Below are 5,769 nucleotides of genomic sequence, written 5' to 3'. Positions count from 1 at the left end.
ACCCTGTCCGTTAGTGTGTGTGTGTGTGTGTGTGTGTGTGTGTGTGTGTGTGTGTGTGTGTGTGTGTGTGTGTGTGTGTGTGTGTGTGTGTGTGTGTGTGTGTGTGTGTGTGTGTGTGTGTGTGTGTGTGTGTGTGTGTGTGTGTGTGTGTGTGTGTGTGTGTGTGTGTGTGTGTGTGTGTGTGTGTGTGTGTGTAGCTAAGGAGACAGTTCAAGGGCGTAAAGAAAAATATAAAAAAAAAAGCCCGCTACTTACTGCTCCTGAATAGAGGTCAAAGGAGTGTCCAAAAAGAGAGGTCAATTTCGGGAGGAGAGGTGTCCTGATACCCTGCTCTTGAAAGAGTTCAAGTCGTAGGCAGGAGGAAATGCAGATGAAGGAAGATTGTTCCAGAGTTTACCAGCGTGAGGAATGAAAGAGTGAAGATGCTGGTTGACTCTTGCATAAGGGGTTTGGACAGCATAGGGATGAGCATGAGTAGAAAGTCGTGTGCAGCGGGGCCGCGGGAGGGAGGAAGGCATGCAGTTAGCAGGTTCAGAAGAGCAGTCAGCATGAAAATATCGATAGAAAATAGAAAGAGAGGCAATATGGCGGCGGAATTTGAGAGGTAGAAGACTATCAGTATGAGGAGGAGAGCAGATGAGACGGAGAGCCTTTGACTCCACTCTGTCAAGGAGAGCTGTGTGAGTGGACCCCCTCCCCCCCCACACACACACACACATGAGATGCATACTCCATACGAGGGCGGACAAGACCCCTGTCAATGGATAGCAACTGTGCGGGGGAGAAGAACTGGCGGAGACGGTACAGAACGCCCAGCCTCGAGGAAGCTGATTTAGTAAGAGATGAGATATGAAGTTTTCAGTTGAGATTTTGAGTTAAGGATAGACCGAGGATGTTTAGTGTTGAGGAAGGTGATAGCTGAGTGTTGTCAAAGAATAGGGGATAGTTGTTTGGAAGATTGTGTCGAGTGGATAGGTGGAGAAACTGTGTTTTTGAGTCGTTGAAGGACACCAGGTTCTTTTTGCCCCAATCGGAAATAATAGTAAGGTCTGAGGCTAAGCGTTCTGCAGCCTCCAGCCTTGAGTCGTTAGGATCCTGTAGGGTGGGTCTTCTATTAAAAGAAGTTGAGTAATGCAGAGTGGAGTCATCGGCGTAAGAATGGATAGGACAGTTCGTTTTGGAAAGAAGATCATCAATGAACAACAGAAAGAGAGTGGGAGATAAAACAGGACCCTGTGGGACACCACTGTTAATAGGTTTAGGGGAAGTACAGTGACCGTCTGTCACAGCAGAAATAGTAGAACGGTCAGAAAGGAAACTGGAGATAAAGGTACAGAGAGAAGGATAGAAACCGTAGGAACGTAGTTTGGAAAGCAAAGATTTGTGCCAGACCCTATCAAAAGCTTTTGATATGTCCAGCGCAATAGCAAAAGTTTCACCGAAACGGCTAAGAGAGGATGACCAAGAGTCAGCTAAGAAGGCTAGGAGATCACCAGTAGAACGCCCCTTGCGGAACCCATACTGGCGATCAGATAGAAGGTAAAATGTGTGTGTGATAATATTATAATGATATTTTCGTTCTATCTGTACCTCTCTCTCTCTCTCTCTCTCTCTCTCTCTCTCTGAAGCCTTCCAATCAGCTCACCTCCACTCTTCCCCCACGTTCTCTCCCCAAAGTGTACCCTCCACTCTTCCCACGTTCTCTCCCAAAGTTTCCCCTCCACTCTTCCCTCACGTTCTCTCCCCAAAGTTTCCCCTCCACTCTTCCCTCACGTTCTCTCCCCAAAGTTTACCCTCCACTATTCCCTCACGTTATCTCCCCAAAGTTTCCCCTCCCTCTTCCCTCACGTTCTCTCCCCAAAGTTTACCCTCCACTCTTCCCTCACGTTCTCTCCCCAAAGTTTCCCCTCCACTCTTCCCTCACGTTCTCTCCCCAAAGTTTCCCCTCCACTCTTCCCTCACGTTCTCTCCCCAAAGTTTCCTCCCACTTCCCTCACGTTCTCTCCCAAAGTTTCCTCCACTCTTCCCTCACGTTCTCTCCCCAAAGTTTCCCTCTTCCCTCACGTTCTCTCCCCAAATTTTTCCCTTCAGTCTTCCCTCACGTTCTCTCCCCAAAGTTTCCTCCACTCTTCCCTCAAGTTCTCTCCCAAAGTTTCCTCCTCTTCCCTCACGTTCTCTCCCAAAGTTTCCTCCACTCTTCCCTCACGTTCTCTCCCAAAGTTTCCTCCTTCTTCCCTCACGTTCTCTCCCAAAGTTTCCTCCACTCTTCCCTCACGTTCTCTCCCCAAAGCTTCCTCCCTCTTCCCTAACGTTCTCTCCCCAAAGTTTCCCTCTACTCTTCCCTCACGTTCTCTCCCCAAAGTTTCCTCCACTCTTCCCTCACGTTCTCTCCCAAAGTTTCCCTCCGCTCTTCCCTCACGTTCTATCCCCAAAGTTTCCTCCACTCTTCCCTCACGTTCTCTCCCCAAGGTTTCCCCTCCACTCTTCCCTTACGTTCTCTCCCCACAGTTTCCCCTCCACTCGTCCCTCACGTTCTCTCCCAAAGTTCCCTCCCTCTTCCCTCACGTTCTCTCCCTAAAGTTTCCTCCACTCTTCCCCACGTTTTCTCCCAAAGTTCCCTCCACTCTTCCCTCAAGTTCTCTCCCCAAAGTTTCCCCTCCCTCTTCCCTCACGTTCTCTCCCCAAAGTTTCCCCTCCCCTCTTCCCTCACGTTCTCTCCCCACAGTTTCCCCTCCACTCCTCCCTCACGTTCTCACCCCAAAGTTTACCCACCACTCATCCCACACCTTCTCTCCCCAAAGTTTCCCTGTCCCTCTTCCCGCCAACAAACCTACGCACAAACAACCTCACCACCTCACAGATGTTACCCAACCCTTTCTTCTACCCCAATCCCTATCCCCCTCTCTACCTCCTCCCCCGCCACTCATCCCCCCACCACACCCCCGCCACCTACACCAAACAACCTCTTCCCCTTCCCCTGTACCCTCCCTCCTTCCTCAAACCCTCACACCGCTGCCTCCCATACCAAACGAACCCCCTCCCCCCCTCTCCCTCCGTAGGTGCCGCCCACAGAACCCTGGAGGCGGATCAACTGTGTCCCATCTGTCCTTACTTCCTGCCCACGTCCGTCGAGGTCACCACACCTGTGGGCATCCCGGCCAACCTCACCTGCGGCGTCATGCAGCTCGGGGACAAGAAGGTGAGAGGGAGGAGAGGAAGGGAGGTCAGACTTAACCTCGTCCTTAAGGACTTGGGTGAGGAAGGAGATGAGGAGGGAAAGAGGAGATGAATGTGAGAAGTGAGGAGAGAAAAGGAGGTCTGAGTTCACCTATTCCTTTCTGTTCGTTGGTGAAAGAGAGGAAAAGGAGATGAGGATAAAGGTGGTGAGGGGATGAGGAGAAAGGTGGTGAGGAGATGAGGAGGTGAAGAGGAGATGAAGGTTAAACGTGAGGAGACAAAAGGAGCTCTAAGTTCATCTATACGTATTCCTGTCCTTGGGTGAAAGAGGAGAAAGCGGTGGTGAGGAGCAAGAATAAGCAAGAAGAGAGGAGACAAAAGGAGCTCTAAGTTCATCTATACGTATTCCTGTCCTTGGGTGAAAGAGGAGAAAGCGGAGGTGAGGAGCAAGAATAAGCATGAAGAGAGGAGACAAAAGGAGCTCTAAGTTCATCTATACGTATTCCTGTCCTTGGGTGAAAGAGGAGAAAGCGGAGGTGAGGAGCAAGAATAAGCAAGAGGAGAGGAGACAAAAGGAGCTCTGGGTTCATCTATTCCTTCCTCTTCCTGGTTTTCCTGTGTGAGGGTTGGAAAGAGAAGGTAAGGGGCAGGTAAAGAGGCTAGGTGGAAATAGAAGATACACGGTGAGCAGAGATGAGGGGGAAGAAAGTGATAAGAGGTAAGGGAAAAGGAGCTCAGAATTCGTCCATTCCTTCCTTGTTAATGGTTTTCATGGGCGAGGGTTACGAGATGAGGGAAAGGTGAGGAGATAAGGTGAGAAGAGAAGAGGTAAGAAGGTGGAAAGAGTAGAGGAAATGAGTGATTAAAGGAGTTCGGAGCTAACCTAGTCCTTCTGTTCCTGGTTATACTGTGTGAGAGTTGGAAAAAGGAGATGAAGGACAGGTGAGGAGATAAGGTGAGAAGAGAAGAGGTAAGAAGGTGAAAAGAGTAGAGGAAATGGGTGATTAAAGGAGCTCAGAGTTAACCTAGTCCTCCTGTTCCTGGTTATACTGTGTGAGACCTGGAAAAAGGATATGAAGGACAGGTAAGAAGAGAAGGTGAGAAGAGGAAAGTGAGAAGAGAGGAAAGAAAGTGAGAAGACAGGGGAGAAAGGGAGGTCTGAGGTCACCTATTCCTGCCTCTTCCTGCTCTTCTTGGATGAAGGTTAGAAGGAGGAGATGAGGGGAAGAAGGTGTGGTAAAGGTGAGGAGATGAAAAGGAGACAAGAAGGTGTGGTAGAGGTGAGGAGATGAAAAGGAGACAAGAAGGTGTGGTAGAGGAGATGAAAAGGAGACAAGAAGGTGTGGTAGAGGTGAGGAGATGAAAAGGTGACAAGAAGGTGTGGTAGAGGAGATGAAAAGGAGACAAGAAGGTGTGGTAGAGGTGAGGAGATGAAAAGGTGACAAGAAGGTGTGGTAGAGGAGATGAAAAGGAGACAAGAAGGTGTGGTAGAGGAGATGAAAAGGAGACAAGAAGGTGTGGTAGAGGTGAGGAGATGAAAAGAAGAAAAGAAGGTGTGGTAGAGGAGATGAAAAGGAGACAAGAAGGTGTGGTAGAGGTGAGGAGATGAAAAGGAGACAAGAAGGTGTGGTAGAGGTGAGGAGATGAAAAGGAGACAAGAAGGTGTGGTAGAGGTGAGGAGATGAAAAGGAGACAAGAAGGTGTGGTAGAGGTGAGGAGATGAAAGAGGAGACAAGAAGGTGTGGTAGAGGTGAGGAGATGAAAAGGAGACAAGAAGGTGTGGTAGAGGTGAGGAGATGAAAAGGAGACAAGAAGGTGTGGTAGAGGTGAGGAGATGAAAAGGAGACAAGAAGGTGTGGTAGAGGTGAGGAGATGAAAAGGAGACAAGGAGTGGTAGAGGTGAGGAGATGAAAAGGAGACAAGAAGGTGTGGTAGAGGTGAGGAGATGAAAAGGAGACAAGAAGGTGTGGTAGAGGTGAGGAGATGAAAAGGAGACAAGAAGGTGTGGTAGAGGTGAGGAGATGAAAAGGTGACAAGAAGGTGTGGTAGAGGTGAGGAGATGAAAAGGTGACAAGAAGGTGTGGTAGAGGTGAGGAGATGAAAAGGAGACAAGAAGGTGTGGTAGAGGTGAGGAGATGAAAAGGAGACAAGAAGGTGTGGTAGAGGTGAGGAGATGAAAAGGAGACAAGAAGGTGTGGTAGAGGTGAGGAGATGAAAAGGTGACAAGAAGGTGTGGTAGAGGTGAGGAGATGAAAAGGAGACAAGAAGGTGTGGTAGAGGTGAGGAGATGAAAAGGTGACAAGAAGGTGTGGTAGAGGTGAGGAGATGAAAAGGAGACAAGAAGGTGTGGTAGAGGTGAGGAGATGAAAAGGTGACAAGAAGGTGTGGTAGAGGTGAGGAGATGAAAAGGAGACAAGAAGGTGTGGTAGAGGTGAGGAGATGAAAAGGAGACAAGAAGGTGTGGTAGAGGTGAGGAGATGAAAAGGTGACAAGAAGGTGTGGTAGAGGTGAGGAGATGAAAAGGAGACAAGAAGGTGTGGTAGAGGTGAGGAGATGAAAAGGAGACAAGAAGGTGTGGTAGAGGTGAGGAGA

At 49.2% G+C, this 5,769-nt stretch overlaps 1 long non-coding RNA gene across 1 annotated transcript in view; it reads left to right on the top strand.

The window, feature by feature from the left end:
- LOC126989130 (uncharacterized) overlaps positions 1–3,374 on the top strand; it is a 14,152-nt gene extending 10,778 nt beyond the window's left edge. The window contains exon 3 of the long non-coding RNA XR_007742898.1: positions 3,060–3,374. This is a non-coding gene — a long non-coding RNA (uncharacterized LOC126989130). The remainder of the gene's footprint in view (positions 1–3,059) is intronic.
- Positions 3,375–5,769: the final 2,395 nt, after the last annotated feature.

This window comes from Eriocheir sinensis, unplaced genomic scaffold (assembly GCF_024679095.1).
Source record: "Eriocheir sinensis breed Jianghai 21 unplaced genomic scaffold, ASM2467909v1 Scaffold1060, whole genome shotgun sequence".
Classification (NCBI taxonomy): domain Eukaryota; kingdom Metazoa; phylum Arthropoda; class Malacostraca; order Decapoda; family Varunidae; genus Eriocheir; species Eriocheir sinensis.
The sequence above is the reverse complement of the archived record's forward strand: the minus strand, read 5'-3'. Positions and strand labels throughout refer to the sequence as shown.